This window comes from Hippocampus zosterae, chromosome 13 (genome assembly GCF_025434085.1).
Source record: "Hippocampus zosterae strain Florida chromosome 13, ASM2543408v3, whole genome shotgun sequence".
Classification (NCBI taxonomy): Eukaryota; Metazoa; Chordata; class Actinopteri; order Syngnathiformes; family Syngnathidae; genus Hippocampus; species Hippocampus zosterae.
In genome coordinates, this window is record NC_067463.1 from 10585621 (window position 1) to 10602595 (window position 16975).

The following is a 16975-nucleotide window of genomic DNA, read 5'->3' on the forward strand; positions in this document are numbered from 1 at the left end:
CTTTCTTGAACGTGCAAAACATAATTTACTCTTTCTTCTCACACATTCTATGATTCTCTTCCCCTCCCCCTCTTCTTCTCTCTGCGCCCTGTTCCATCTTCCATCTGTTTCTTCCTTTTATTGCTTTCCTTTCATTTCCACACCTGATAGAGATGGGATCCTGCCATATTTCTCCTCAAGCACATCCACCATCGTTCTCACCGCAAAACAGAAAAGTATGACAGAGAGAGAGAGAAAGAGAGAGAGAGAGAGAGAGAGAGAGAGAGAGAGAGAGAGAGAGAGAGAGAGAGAGAGAGAGAGAGAGAGAGAGAGAGAGAGAGTGAAGTCAGACGAGGGGGGTGATGGAAGAAGGGACGTGGGTGTTGGGTGCGAGATTGCTGAGGAAAAGAACAAAACGATAGCGAAATAAGAACAAGACAAACAGACATAAGTCCGAAGACCCGGGGCATGAGCGGATGAACAGACAGATGGTGATGGAGGTGCTAAAAGAGCAATGGAGGCAAAGAGACAGAAGGGGAAGGGAGATAAAGACACAAGCTTCCACATAACTCACACGCATGCTCTGTCAAAGTGCACGCACGTCACAATGGCGAGATGAGCAACATGATTAAGAGTTTCCCAGAGGCCCCAAAACATCCTTTTCGGACGGCTACAGAGAGACAAGTTAGTGAATGGCCACTCATCGATCAGGGATTCAGACGCGTGTGTGGGTACATGTACAGTGTGCTTCAAACCACATATACCCGATATCACCAAATATAGGTACAGAAAGGGAAGCGACAAAATTGAGCGGCGACACAATGCCAGTAGACAATATCTGAAATAAATGCAGATGTCTGCCATTTTGCCATAACAGTTGTTGAACTTGAATGTAGTCGTGTTTTTTTTTAGCTAGAACGTCTTTATGAGAAGGATAATATTTGGCATACGGTGTTCCCACGATTACTTGAAGTTGATTGCTTGCAAATCGACCAATTGAAGGATTTTTGCAGTCTTTCTGAAATGCCTTAAAATGGACGAAAATAGCTCCAAATTCCTGTCTCATACAAAACGAGTCCTACTTATCCTGTAGAGATGGATACTCTACAGGGTCATTAGGGTGCCAAGGAACTATTGTTCAATTCATTCGCTCATACCTCACAACAGTTGTACATCAAATCAACTTGCACATTAAAATGAATGGAATGCCATTAATCTGTTCCAGCCTCCCACTCTATAACCTAGCAGATAAAGGTTTTTTTTTTAATAAAAGTACTTGTTTTTACCACTGCTACTATACCTGACTCAGTTATATGTTGTAAATGTATTAGTGTTTGATTATTTGTCGACACGTGTTGCTCCACTGTTTGTGTTCAACTAAGGGTTCTAAACCGCAATTATTGATAGCTCTATTTGCATGTCAAAAGTATTAATTACATGTTATCATTAAAAGACAAAAAGCTGAGTTGTTGTTAGTTACAAGCAGGAAGTTGTTCCTCAAATATGCACCCGCTGACCGGCTTATTTTCACGTTTCTCCAAGCTCTGCCAGCTCTCCTTTGCAGCAATTACATAAAAATTTATTTTTGGTCCTTTTTTTAGTTTAACAAGACCACAAGTTAATGTTTTGTTTTGTTTTTTTTTGTTTTTCTCTCAGCCTTACAAGCAACCGTAACACTCCAAGTTACTGTGTTAAAACCACCAAGCAGACACAAGCATCATCCAAACTCATCATGTACACAGACTGTTGAAGTAGTGCCGTTGATCCTTTGGTTGTCGCTGACAAAGGATGTGGAGGGAAAATAATAGTCATGAACATGCATGTGCCTCGAGAAATTAAATTTGAGAAGTTGACTTTCATCACCTTTTTTCATGACTGGGCTGAGCATAGAAAATCAATGCACACAATCACACCTAAAACACTCGATACAAACATCTCCGGAAAGAGCAAAACTGACGTGTTGGGCTCTTCCTGATTCTGCATAATGTGAGTTGTCTTGCTGTATTGTATATTTTAAAAATTGTGGCTGTTTTTTCAAGAGGAAAAGAAAAAAACATTTGCAACAGCGCATTTCTTAAAAACACATCAAAAACAACCTATCACTTGACGTAGCATCAGAAACACACACACAAACACACAGACACACGCATGCACTCTAAAATGACAATTTTACTTTGAAAACAATTCATTAACCTTAACGATCAAATGTCAGGAAACTGTTTGATATCTTCTGTGAATGATTTTTTTTACACTGATTAATTGAATTGCTGAACTCAGGACCCGGAATTGAAATATTTTGCTATGTTCCACTCTTTATTTTCCAAAGAGTTTTTGAGTGACCGAAACCTCATGAAATAAATAAACAGACACAGGGAAAACATTAACTTCTCAGCCAACAGAGGTACAGTAATAAGACCTTAAATGAGCACAAATAGTCCCGTTAATTATGAAATGAATGACATTTGAAAGACGGTGTTTAATTTCAATGAGTTTCGAATTTGCTGCACGGTGCAAATGCGATGCACATGTTTTGCCAATCACCAACATTTTGTATATCGAACAAAAGTCTTTTTGGCATAGCACCATCAAATACATCATCACGAATCCCCGCACCCTCAAAGATAAATTTAATCCATTTGTCTCTCAACAGAACAGTATGAGCTCCTTCTGGACTTAGTTCTTCCACTTACTGCTTCTTTGTAGGCTAGGCAGCAATGTCAGAATCCGTTAAACCCCGATTTAGGCTCCTGATGCCATAGAACATGACCTGAATGCATACAGGTGCAGTTCAGCTCCAATTTCAGTCGTTTGTGCAATCCATATCACATGGATGTTACTTCCTATTGAACACTGAGTGTACAAGATCTTTTCTAGGCTATCACTGGTCAAATGTATGGATGTGTTTCCCTTGCTTGCCGTTAATGCCTTCAGTCAAAACATTCCAGCACCGGTAGTTGCTTCCAAGCCCTGTGTGTTAATTTCCCTCTGTATGCTATCCCATTCTTCCTCATAAAATTACATTACATGTCTTGAGCTTTAAGCACCACGTGACATTTAACGGCAGCTGCCTTGATGTTTAATCCATTCTATGTGCCGCTTGATATTTTTGCCACGGACTAGTGTGATGGAATTCAGATGTATCGTGTCATCTGATAGTGTGTCACCCTGGAGCGGAGGCGAAGCAAATGATGATGCTACTTGTCATGCTACCCGACTGGGATAAGATTATCTGGCAGAAAATGAATTGTTTGGTTGTCACCAATCAAAACGGATCAAACTACTTTTGTCTCATCTGTCTGAATAAACATCTTCCCAAAGCGCTGTCCAATTCGAGGGGAGTTGAGCTGAGGTGTTTTTTTGTTAATTTTTTTTTTTTTTTTTTAATGATGTTTTCTTTGAAGCTCTCTGGTATGAGCACCATACAATTGTTTGGGGAGTGGGGAGTGGGGAGTGTTCTTAGGAGGTAGGATGACAAGAAATGGAGAAGCTTGCAACATTTTTGTGTTTAAAAAAAACAAACTTTTTGGGAATGATAATCCAACCCAAAAGACAACATCAAATCCTCCATCTGAATTTTTATTCAGAATTATTATAACATCATTTGGATCTTGCACTTGGGCGACCCCTCCTCAAAGCTCCATCAAAACCAGATTTTGCCAACTAACTAAAAAAAAATAAAAAATGATCAAAATGTAAACATTACCCTGTTTTACCTTAATAACCGTAAGATGACTGGTTGTAATTTTAAAAGACCAAATCATGGTCAACAACAACAATGATGGGCAATTTAGAGTCTTGGAAAAAAAACCAAATGTATGTTTTGGAAAGTGAAAATCAGCAGAAGCAAGGAGAGAACATACAAATTCCACACAGCAAAATTCAATACAAATTCCGTAGCTATTTCAACACCAAACATTAGAACTGTGAAGCAGTTGTGCTAACCGAACGTCTACCATGCTGGCCACCTCAAAACGAGGAAAGAAAAACTAAACAAAAAAGAAGCAAAAAAAAAAGCAAAGAAAAGAGACAGCAGCACATGCAACCGAAAGCAATTGGTTATTTTCTGTGGGAGCTCCTGCCTGACTTGTGAACTAAATCCACCTGTAAGCACATTCCGGTCATGTTCGATGGGATCAGGATAAATCAGGATTTATCACTTCTGACATTGCTGGCAGGACGCTAACAGTAGGGTCGCTGACTTTTCTCAGCCAGTGATTTACATTATACTGTGATAACAGCTGAAGGCCACGGAGGGTTCTGCGGCTAGCTGGGGGAGAGGAAAACGGTGGGCTGGGTGCAATGTGTAAACTCACCCGGAGGTGCAACTCATTTGGACAGTATGCTCTGTAAATGTTGCAATGGGCAAGAAAGATATTTTGCCACCATGAAATAAAATGTGTGTCTTTTTTTGGGTGCACCAACATCCATGTTGAATTTACTCAATTTGATTTTGTCAAATGGTTGCTCCAAATAAAACCATCTAGAACCAGATGTAGAGGTTATTTGAATAGATGTAGAGGCTATTTTTTTAATGGATCTTTTGTTTGGCACAGCCAGTTGACAGAAATAAAATGGAGTAAATTCAACAAAAACAACAACAAAATTCAGTACTCTTGAAATATTTGTGGTTATAGTGGTTAGCACGCTGGCTTCACAGTGCAGAGGTACCGGGTTCGATTCCAGCTCCGGCCTCCCTGTGTGGAGTTTGCATGTTCTCCACGGGCCTGCGTGGGTTTTCTCCGGGTGCTCCGGTTTCCTCCCACATTCCAAAAACATGCACGGCAGGCTGATTGAACACTCTAAATTGTCCCTCGCGAGTGTGGGTGTGGATGGTTGTTCGTCTCTGTGTGCCCTGCGATTGGCTGTCAACTGATTCAGGGTGTCCCCCGCCTACTGTCCGAAGACTGCTGGGATAGGCTCCAGCACCCCCCGCGACCCTTGTGAGGATCAAGCGGTTTGGAAAATGGATGGATGGATGAATTATATTTAATTCTCTTGTACTAAAAAAGAAGCTGATTGTAAGATTTGACATGAGTGTGAACACACTGGTCCTTCCATCGAGAGTTGTGGCTCATCCGCCCCTACACACCTGCCCGGCGCCTATGGTATGTGGACCAGACTTTGTTAGAAGTACCAAGAACTAAACTGTGGCTCAGAGGGGATCGAGCCTTTTCTGTTGCTGGTCCCTCTCTCTGGAATGACCTCCCAGTGAACATTCGGCAAGCCTCCTCGCTGCCCATCTTTAAAGCCCTCCTCAAAACTCACTTGTATTCTTTGGCGTTCGACTCAGCATGACTTAGATTTGTTCTTGATTTTACTGTTTGGTGCTTTCTACCACCTTTTATTACCGATTTGTCTTACTGTTTATTGTGCATGTTAAATTGCTCCATGTACAGCACTTTGTATGCAGCGATGGCTGTTTGAAAGTGCTCTATAAATACTGTTGACTTGACTTGACTTGACATAATTATATAAGTACTACGTATATAATGATTATTTGTGGCTGCCGCTGAGGATGAATCTTGTCCCTTAAGATGCATTCATAATAACCATTTCTACAATGACCTTCTCAAAATACCATTACGGCACTTCCAATGAAATACTTTCAGTACGTTCTATAAACTACACAAAGGAAAAAGAACAAGACGAGCGTGCGTAATCTTGTGACGTTACGTATATAGACTCCAGTCAGGGGGGGCCAACATGAGACGGCGGGGTGTGGATGGCCTTGGAACGGTGGTGCTGGGATGTTGACTTGTTGAAAAGGAGCTTTTGAGCCATGGGAATTTGAAAGAGTCAAGAATGGGCAAGAGGACAAAGACAGGTAGAGGGCAGGTGGCTTAGTGAGCATTGAGCAATGAGAAGGGAAAGAAAGACAATAAATAGACCAGGTGTATTCAAGGGTGGAAAAGACACAAGACTATGAAGATGGACACTCATGTATAAGTGTGCTGGCGGAGGCCTGTGCAGTGACTCTCTCGTGTGCAATTTGAATAGAATTTACAATGGGCCATCGCCCCAAAGGCAAGATGCTTACTGTTACTGTCCACTTCTTTCGACCAATGCCGAGTAATCAGATGGCGTAGGAAGTCGTATTTTCTGGCGTACCAACTACGCTATTGAAATAAGATCCAATAGGATGGCAACAAAATAATGCACAATCTGAGAGGGATTAGATCGACAATGCGTTCATTAGAGTGGTTGTACGGCAGTGTGCTGTTGTTGAACTGCACCGTTACCTAATTAAGTGGCAGATGAATTTCTACTTTCATGCGTGCTTGTGCCTCGTGAAACGTGCACCTTGTTGGTATGTGTGTGTGTGTGTGTGTGTGTGTGTGTGCGCGGAAGTACATGTGTGTGTTGAAACCAAGGCTTGGTTTCTTAATCACACCCATCAGAGTGCTGTACAGGGACTATGAGAAGCTTTCATGTACTCTCTCTCTCTCTCTTAAACACACACACACACACACACACACACACATCTACACGAAGCATCCCCTCATGCCTTCTGTTCTAAAATTACACCTAACATGAGAACAGGAGAACGGGGGAGGAGGTAAGGTAAGGCGGAGGTAGAAAGGCGAGGTACGGGAGTGAGGAAGGACGGGTGGAGAGGCATAGACCAGCAGTGTAGGCCAGAAGATGGTGGGTGGAGGCATCGGGGGACGAGTAGAGGGAAAGTGCATCAGGAAGAAGCGCGGCAGACAGGGCAAGAAGTGCGGATGGGGACGAGGACGAGCCCAATTTATGAAGAGACGAGCCAAATTTGATTTAGGTAGACCTATATAGCGGAGAGAATTGTGTGTTGTTATTTTTTGGGGGCGGGTGGTGGGTGGGATTGAGGCTCAGATACAGGAGGGAGAAGTACAGCGGTATATTAGTCAAGGTGTCCAGTCTACGTATTGCCTGCTGTGCAATACCTCCCCTCTGATTTACTCTGTCGAGTGACTGATGAGCGTGAGGGCGAGAAGGAGGGATGAAGAGATGAGGAGAGGAGGGAGGTCTCGCAAGGAGCGTTTAGGCCAAATTAACGGCGCCTCATAAATTAGACTAACAGCCCAAGTGGAGGGGCCGCAAAATGTGTGTATACCAGCTTGTAAAGATGTCTTCACATGTGCATGTATGTGAATGATGACACGTCAAGAGGGGAGCCGTTTGGGCCGGCACCAACAGATTACTGTCTGATAAAGTACAGATATCGAATCACTCGTTGGCACAAACACAATCTCGCTGTGATTGCTGCACGTAGCCTAGTGCATTTGGCCGCAGTCTAAACGGAAACAGCAGGGACACCCAACGCACCAAAGATGTTGAATGTCGGTTGCCATGTGTCCTATTTAAGACATACATTCTCATATTTGCACTGGTGAGAGAAGGAAGTAATTCTCCCACAGCCGTATATAAATCCAGGGCCCTATTTGTGTAAAAATTGGTGCATCTTCATTTTCGTGCCGGGAGAAATCTAGTTTAGTTTAGTGATAGAGTGTCGACGAGACTTTAGACCAGGTGGAACCAATTTCAATGGATTTGATCGAGGCACTGGCAGTCAAGTTCTGCGCTCCTCTGATATGTGCGGTGGATGGCATCATATTTAATTTCATTTTGAAACATGACATCGCACATGTGTATCGAAACCTCTGAATCAATGCTGAAATCAAATCATTGAATGCACTAGGATTGTTATTATCATCTTTAATATACATTTTAAAAACACCCCAGTACAGTGTGTGTTGAGGGGGGGGATGAAGTGGCGAGGTGGTCACACAGAGATGCATAGATCGGGTGTTGAAGGCAGTATCGCAGTGCCCACTTCACACTGGCCAACTTTGCAACATCCGCAAGTGGAGATCTTGCAGTTCAGTTTGTGAAGTTTAAAAAAAAAATCTTTCTGTGTAAATAGCGCATGTGTACACTCGTTCCCAACTCTTTTATTGTGTACCTTTGTATCACAACAAAGGTAACCCAACACGTGTTGATAATAGTCCAAAAGTAGAATGCAACACAACTGATTATCAAAGTAATTTTATTTCATCTCATTTTGAATTTAATTCCCTGGCATTGCTATCCTTTCAACTCAAATTACACATAGAAATAAAAAAAATGAATATAAATTAAAAATATATATTTGAAATCAAATTCAATAATGAATCTGCCATTTAATTAATCGGTTATCAGAATTTTATGCAGCCAAATACCGGATTGAAAAAAATCCAAATTGGTCGGGCCCTTGTTTGATGTACATTGCTCACTATGTACTCCAACATGTTCAGATCGAACACACTGATTTCTTGCAACATCTGCCATGGACAAGAAAGCGATGTAAAAATTTCAAAGGTCTCTTAAAAGCTGCCTTCAAGCTGACTTAAGAAGGGACTCGTGATTTGTTCACAACATTCCAGATGGTTAATTTCCCGAACGACTTTGTGGTTAAGCAACTGATAGAAACTGTTTGAAAAGGACAAAAAAAAAAAATACAAAAACAAAGCACTCCAAGCATTCTCCTAAGTAACATAGCATTTGATGAGTAGCCAAAGAGAAGGGTTATAACATCTTTTCCATCAGGAAACGCCTTCACTGCTGTTCTATAGTCCAATTTTAATGAATTAAAGTTCACCTATGATAAAACCTCCGCTATGGAAACTTCCAAATTAATCTCGAGGGCCGCTCACTTGCAGTACTTCTAAACCACATCCACCAACGCTATCCACACAAAGGGCTGCGATTGGTCTTGAATCGCATCAGTGTAGCACATATCTATAATCCATATACCTCACAAGTTCACCGTTAACGAAAGCAATTGAAAGGTGCTGTGTGAAGACTGCTTTCAAAGGGGCGAGGGAAAAAAAACACACTGCAATTTTATTTTTCAGATGAGTTTTAATTATTAGTCAGCACCTCCAACTTCTCTCCTCATGTGAACTTCCACTTGCGACACAGAATGTCTTCACATGTGACAAATCTAAGCACACCTCACCTTAAAGTACAGTCAGGTTAATTATAGAGAACCCAGAGTTGCAAATTAGTGAACTGTGCCACATATTGCTCGAAAACTTGGATAGTAAAGGTTAAGAAAAAAAAAAAGACGAAAAGTAGACATAATTTCAGTATTCTTTCTCATTCTGTATATGTACTGTATATCTCGCCCTTTTGGACAACCGGATGCTTCCAACTCTATGGAAAAAATTTGGAGAATGCCCTTTTATGTGCCACTACGCCCATGCCCCAGTGTACAAAACATAATGGCTCGCTTGGGTGAATCTGATGTGGAAGAAGCCGAGATGCCAGATTTCCATTGCTGGATTAAGGTGGTCAGGGGCCCCCCTCCGAGACTACGTTTTATCAAAAATTTCCATGTCCAAATGCCACAGCGCGAGTGTCCAGCTCCCAAATCAATTTGCAGCCAGCATAACGCCCGACAAGGGCGTTATGCTGGCTATTTTGGTTTTAGCCCTAATGCCAGTTATGCTTAATAACGTTGACCTGTGATTATTTTGGAGTAGTAAAACATTAAATTTAACGTTTGTTCAACTGGTGTTGTAGCCGATGATTGATGTTCTGTATGTATATATAGAACATCCCAGAATCGCGTACGCCCACTTAAAAAATCCCCACTACACCACTGATGAAAAGCATCTATTCAAACAAATTTTTTTGTGGATGATTGGTATTGAAATGTTTCCACACCCTATAAAGATTCAACAAACATTTTTTTTTTCAGTAGGCTTTTGGGAACCGGCAACACACATCAAGCCACAGGCTTCAGCTTGCGCAAGCCAGCTGACCTGAGCTCCATTACAAACAAATGAAAAAAAATCTGCGTTTGTGAGCCAAATCCCGAGTCAGGTCCAACATCAGTAAATAGATAACTTTAACAAAAAATAAATAAAAAATCCACAGACAGTACAAAGTCTTCCCCGAGGACCCTGAAATGCCATCCCGTTATTACGATCCATTATCAACTTATTAGTGTAACGGGAAAGTGTTTTTGCCTCTGTGTAAACCTAATACGGGAAGGTCACCAGCTATACGAATCCTTAATCCTTCCCCCTTACACAATATTTATGTGTTGTTTATTTACATGGCAGAAACGTGAACTCAGAAGTCAGAAGTGTGTGCTGATCACCGACTGATTGCAGCTGACTGGGTGAGATACTACAAAGGCGCACACACACACAAAAAGGCCCACACACACTCCTCTCGACACTGTGGAGTTGATGCTCGGAGTGATTAAAGTGGGCTCGCTTCTGAGTGTGTCACCTGGGTGCTGCTGTATCTTAAATCAGGACAGTGGGGCTTAGATTGGGTATTGACTGGCCCGCAGAAGTCTCCATCCATCACTCTGAGAAATGACGGTAGGGACGCCGCCCTGAGGTATTCGCCGTATATATTCTCCCCGGCTGTCTGAGGTAACTTTAGGTGAGATTAAGATATGAGGCGCTATGTAAATTGCAGGATAAGCAGGTAGAGGGGGAGGTGGTAGCTGTGTCATGACAAGTCGCTCGTCTTGCCGCGGAACTAAAGATGAACGCACGCTGGCGAAGACGACGGCCGGGCCATAAACACGGGCTGACAGCTACATATGTTCGAGTGTGCAACGCTTACGGTATTCCGAAAGGAAAGACTTCCATTTGCGTTTCCGTTCGGTTTTCTCTCACTTTAAGCGACACGCATACACTTTGTCTTGAGGGCCCGAGCAGCATTCTTTTGACTGTGTGCCTAATGATAATAAATGAGCCATCATGGGTGGGAAGGGAGGCACTAAGTCATCCCCTTCATCGACAGGAGGAAGACAGGGAGCCCCAAGGTCACCCCACTGTCAGCATCACTCTCCCTAACGACCCCTCTCGCTCCCTCACATGCATATGCGCGCGCGTACGGATACACACAAAGGCGACACAAAAGACCCGCAGACGCAGGCGAGCGACCACCCCGGGGAGAAACGCCCGGGCGCACCGTGGCGGATTTGCCTTTAAGTGTGAAAATGTGACATCTCCTTTTGTCTCTTGAAACCGAGAGGTGAAACTTTCATTCCGTTGCATTTTGGCATTGGATAAAACCAAGCGCCTCGATAAAACCAAGCGCTGTCTAGTGGTTTCCCCTTGCCGAAGGCTGCATGCTTCTGTGAGTTTTGTGCACTTCCCTTCTTCAAGACTCAAGAGTCTTCAGAGGTCTGTAGAATTGCAACTCCCCACCATTTCGCAGGCAGAAATAAAGAAAGAACTTTTCAAAATGAGGGAAAAGATGAGACAAGAGTCAACAAACTGAATGTGTGCTGCGCACAAGCCCAAAGGGTCTCTCCACGCTCAGATTTAGAAACCACGTTCTACTTTCTCTGTCATTTTTAAGTTTCATAACGAGTGGCAATGACACGCTTCTTTTTTTTTTTTAACCAAAAATGTGATGTGATTTAGTTTGTCGGTGGTTAGAAACGCTCACGTTTCACGCCGCAATGTGTGCGTTACACGAAATGACATGACCCACTTCAACATCACCCGAAACAGTACGACAGCTGATCTGATCCACGGTAGATTTCGGCAATGATTTAATTTCGAGGGAAATACTATTTCACGTTCACAACTTGATGTCCAAGTGCTGCACCGTCACAAATTTTCGCAGCAAAAGATTTCGTGGCAGTCTGGAGCCCTGATAAGTGAGTTTTCAGATGACAATGTTAACTGTCATATTAATTTTTACTCTAGGTGTTCAAATGCCACTTGCAACAATCGTCTGTCCAATTCACTAATGTGATCTGGAATGAATAAATTAAACAGCCTTTATATTTGTATTTATATTATGTTATATTAAAGAAGAAAACTATGTCCTGGTCTCACATCTCACTATATGGCGTGGTCTCACATCTCTCCTTAAAACACCCAAGGAAGGAGGAAATGCATAATAAGACTCTTTTTGCCACCCGGTGCCCTCCAAACATGCAAACGTTAATGCCGCACTAAAAATATACTTTTGCGGGACAGAAGTCATGTTGGAGGTGCAAACAGGATGGTGGCGCCTTCACTTAACTGTGGGAATTCTTTTCACCCTCACAAGCAGACACGGGTATGTAATGCACACGCACACACACACACAGAGACTGAGATTGGAGCTGTAGAAAACTAATTTGCACCACATTGAAATGCATCTCAATTAAAAGAGAAACACATCGAGGTGCCAGGGGAGGTGAGAAGAGAGAGATGTGAGAGAACGGGCGGGAGGAACAGGGTGTGAAACAGATAGTGTGCCAGCGTATGAGAGCAAGAGGAGAAGGGGTTTAGAGCTTAACTCTTGGCAAGACGGAGAGAGGAGAGGAAAACCAAGGGGAGTGTGTGTGTGTGTGTGTGTGTGTGTGTGTGCGTGCGTGCGTGTGTGTGTGTGTGTGTGTGTGTGTGTGTGTGTGTGTGTCAGTGTGTGTGCGTGTTTTCTCTCTCGGAAAAAAAATTGCAGTTTGGGATGAATCCGGTTGCAAAAGGGGTTAGGAGGTCGACTAGTGAGCAAAAGTTAAGGTTAAAGTCAAAATATCCCCCTGAGGATCGTGGATGACTGAACGAGCATGAAATCGTCTGCGAATCATATTCATCATTTCAGTCCGTCTCCCGATAAGTGCGAATGAAAGTCAAAGAAAAGAACGTTTACATTATTCATTTCACTGACAAGTTTTGGATCATTCAACTTGGTGCAAACAGTTTTTCGGAAGGCGCTTTTCTGTTCCCAATGCACAAAGCAAGGTGAATAAAGGCATGCCTGGGTGAGTTTGCTGTGGTACAATGTGTGAGTCCTCATCTTTAACCAACACCCAAAATTTGGGATGAAGTCTCCAAATGGATTTTGCTCATAACAGGAGGACGGATGGTGGTGGAATGTGCGATGGCCTAAGCATGCATCTCAAGAACAACCAACAACTGGAGCACACACGCGTTCATTCGCGCACACCGACGGGTGCAAGAGCATGAAAACCGACACACACACACACACACACACAATCTGTCACATGGAAAAAAAACCCCAACTGATTTAGCTTTGTATGCCAAGCATTCTGCATGCAGACTGTCATGTTCTTCAGGCTGTGATGACTCTGCCAGCCTGCCATCTTCCCAGCAACACCAAACACAAGCGGCCCATTCTTTCTTTCTTTCATGCTGTCAGTGCCACCGTTTGGCACTTAGCGGTTTAACCCTGTGTTTGCCTCCGCCGTGCTGAAATAACGTCACTCGGATCTTATTTAGCAGCAGATCTCACCATTACGTAATGAAGGCGCCGCTCCTCTTGCAATGTTGATGCGAAGCACATCAATACCACATTGGTGACACGACGTCAGCACATCACCTTAAAATACATCATCTCATTTGCACCTGACATACCCTCCCCCCCGCCCCCAAAAAAGGAAAAAAAAAGGGGCAGGGGTTGAAAAAGGCCGACTCACACTGACATAAAAAGATTTAAGCCATCGAAGTGAACTAAACAAAGAGCGATTGTTAGGTCACCTTTACCTAACATGGATGGGAACAGAGTGGTCGACACACCACTGAAGGCCTCCACCATGATTGAACAAGGTCACTGTGACCACTGAACCGCACTTAAAAAGAGATATCTGACCACTATATCAACAGATGAAAACAGAACAAAGGCAATCCTTTCTGGGATGCTCCATTCCCCCATTGGAAATATTGAAAATGAAAATGTGACCCTGGTCCAGTGTCAAACTGTCCCGACAAAAAAAACAAAAAAAATAAGCAATTTGCCATACAAGTGTAAAATTTAGAAAATAGCTGCTGTTAATAGTAAGAGGATCAAGTCAGACAGAAATGTGTCTCAATTTTATTTACTCTGCGCAAAGGCGAAATGCAAAGTCGAGCGGCATTGTCGTTGCGTCTCACGTGGCGTTGTCGACACGCACGCTGGCACGACACGATAGAAACTTTGGGTCAACTCAAAATTTCAAAGGGAAAAACGACAATAACATTTAAAGTTTTGCAATTCACCTCAACGTTTTCAGTTTTGTTGTGGTGACATTTTCCTTTCCTGCATTTTACACACACAAAAACGAACCAACATTGTCGCCTTGAATATCGGTTGGGGTTGAATCATTTTCGTGAAGATTAAATTGCCATTTTTATGACCGATATTGCGATTTCGTCTCCATTTGCGATTTTCTTGAAATCAAGCTGCAATGAAATATTCACAATGTACAGTAACATTTACAAATATGGCAAAACATAACATGGAACCCAAAATATCCAAACTATTACTCTGGTAATGCAAGGAGAGTTGACGTGAATTTGAACCCTTTCACGCATCCTGTAACCTGATAACATGATAAGCTGTCCGCTTAGTAGTCGCAGTCCCTGAAATGGTTTAAGTCATTCCAAGTTTAAAAAAAAAAAAAAAAAAACGTTTTTCACAGTTATACAGAAGTCTCCCATAATGAGCTGATGTTTAGTCTGACATCATGTGCGACTTTGGGAGGACATTTTTTCTCTAAACGTTGGTGGACTTTTTTTATTTGTACAACCTCAGGGGAATCCGCTGTAAGGATAACGAGTCAGCCTTTCCTTTGCAATTCCACCTGCTCTCTCTCTTGGTCAACATTGTCCCAAGATTTTCAAGCACATCTGCTGGAACTTTTGTCATTTCATACTGATTATTTGCATGCATTACCCGTTGTAGCCCATCACAAAGGTATTTAAGACTCATTCAAGGACACCTTTCTGAGCATTGCTTTGTGCATGGGGAAAGGTAGAGAATCTTCTTCAAACTGTTCGTACAAAGTGTGCCGTTTCCGAAAATGTACATACAATGAACAACATTGAGTGAAGGAAACCAAGGGAAATGTGACTGATTAATGAAATGATTGATTAGTGTGTCCCCATACTCCAAATAGTGGAGTACTCTTACCCTGCCTATGCCAGGCTAAAATAAGCCATCCGCATAAACCTCAAGCTGGTGACAAGCATGTCACACCCCAAAGAGCTCGTCAAGCAAAGGCCCTGACAGCTAAATAATGATAGAAAAGAAAAAAACTGCTTACATGGGGTTTCCACTTCCTGCCATACTTTTGACTTTGCATAATCTCACTCTCTTTCGACTCACTTTTTCTTGCTTCGGATATGTGACTGAGCAAGAGCACCCCCCAACACACACACACACACACGCGCACACAAATTTCCTGGGTACACAGTCCACAGTGATGCCCTTCACTGTACATGCACCATAAACCACATCAGCAGATTACTCTGACCATCTCTATCCTGTGTGTCTCCGTTTCTGCTTGATGACTTTGCTCATGAGCCTTTAAGCGGCCCCCTGGCCTGACAAGAGCCATGAGTCGCCATTAAAGTTGAGGAAGGCACCTCATATAAGTGCAAACGGTGGCACATCACCAGCTAATCGGCTGTGGACAGCAAGTGTGGCTATGTGGGAGGTGCGATGCCGGCGGATGGTGTGTGGGAGAGGAATGTTTTAGCTTGGAGGGAAGTGTGAGATCGCCATAATAGACAAGCTTAATTGATAAACAGAAGACAAGTGACCCCCAAAATCCACAGGAAAACATGCTGTGAACTGCCTATTAGAATGAGGTTGAAGAAAAGGGGGGTGCAAACCTTTTCCACCAAAGGTTTGCGAAAAAAAAAATTCAAGACGTTAACGCCACTTTGATGGTCTTCAAATTTTAACATACATACATATATACACATATATACAGATACATATACACAATATACATACCATATATGCATATTTATGGTATGTGACTTACATTGTGAGTGTAACATTTTCCTTTTTACTGTCCAATATGGCGCATATACTGTACTCCTTTGTATAATTGTAATACAGGCCTTAATTTTATCGTCAAAATATGTGATTAAAACAAGTTGCATGCGCAAATGGCCCACAGGCTGGATTTTGTACTCCTGTATAATACAAGACAATGGTGATAATTGTGGAGCCAATTAACAATGGGCCCAATAAAAAAGGCAACTTCCCTGAGGCATCCCAAAAAATGTTCGTTTCATCTCCCACACTTTCCAAATACGGATCTCTAACCAGAGACCATTCAAATTGTTGTGTATAAGAAAAAACAACTAGAAGTCACTTTACTTTGACGAAAACACTTTTTTTGTCAATTCGTCGTCACCAGCTTGATGATTTGACTGACACATTTTACGCTCGAGTCAAGTAGAAACACGACACGTGGACTACTTTTCCATCCAAGCCGTCCAAATAATTATTTAAAAAAAATAAATAGTGCTCACCGGAGAGTGCCAATGCGTAAACGGTACGCGGAGAATTCCAAGGAGTTTTCCACCGTCTTTCTTTGCCTCAAGTTGAAGACAAGCAGCGCTCCCACAGTCCCGAAGCAACTGCAAAAGAGAGCAGGAGGGGAGAGGTGAGAAAAAAACCTATCGCATCCTTCGCCGGTAATCACACAAGTACAAAACAATGAGGAAAAAAATAGAATAAAAGAAAACTGCATCCATAATTACACACGTTTAACGTGCTAATTGATATCCGCGGGGTGAGGTGGACCAGCGAAGCGGCAAGTGGACCAGGCCAGGCGGCAGCTGTCAGACTTCACTTCAGACTGGAGCTGACGATGTGGACCGAGATAAGCACACCGTAAGGGAGAGCGAGCGCGCACCGGCGCGCGTGCGCGAGACACAGAGAGAGAGAGAAAGAGAGAGAGAGAGAGAGAGAGAGAAAGGGGGGCGCAGCCAACATAAATCACGTAAAGTTGCTCAAGATGACAAAATATATGAATCACAAAGTAAACTATGTGCATATGTGGTGGAAGTACACTGCGGGCTGAATACATAAATTAAACCAAAAGCCATGCATCGTAATGATAGAATTGTTGATACAACTCTAATATTGGGTTTAATAATAGAGTGTAGGATACTCAATGTTTCAAAAGTAGGTAAAAAACAATGACAACAACAAAAATCTCAGTATAAAGCAGGGGTGGGCAATTATTTTTCCGGGGGGGCCAAATGAGTAGCAGAAAATA

At 42.6% G+C, this 16975-nt stretch overlaps 1 protein-coding gene across 33 annotated transcripts in view; it reads right to left on the reverse strand.

Annotated features, from left to right (window-relative positions):
- LOC127613869 (receptor-type tyrosine-protein phosphatase delta-like) overlaps positions 1-16597 on the reverse strand; it is a 159954-nt gene extending 143357 nt beyond the window's left edge. For all 33 annotated transcript variants that reach the window (XM_052085147.1, XM_052085130.1, XM_052085152.1 and 30 more), the window contains exons 1-2: positions 16459-16597; positions 16224-16331 (exon numbers count right to left, since the gene is read on the reverse strand). The gene's annotated coding sequence lies outside the window, so the exon portion shown is untranslated. The remainder of the gene's footprint in view (positions 1-16223; positions 16332-16458) is intronic.
- Between the last annotated feature and the right edge of the window lie 378 nt (positions 16598-16975).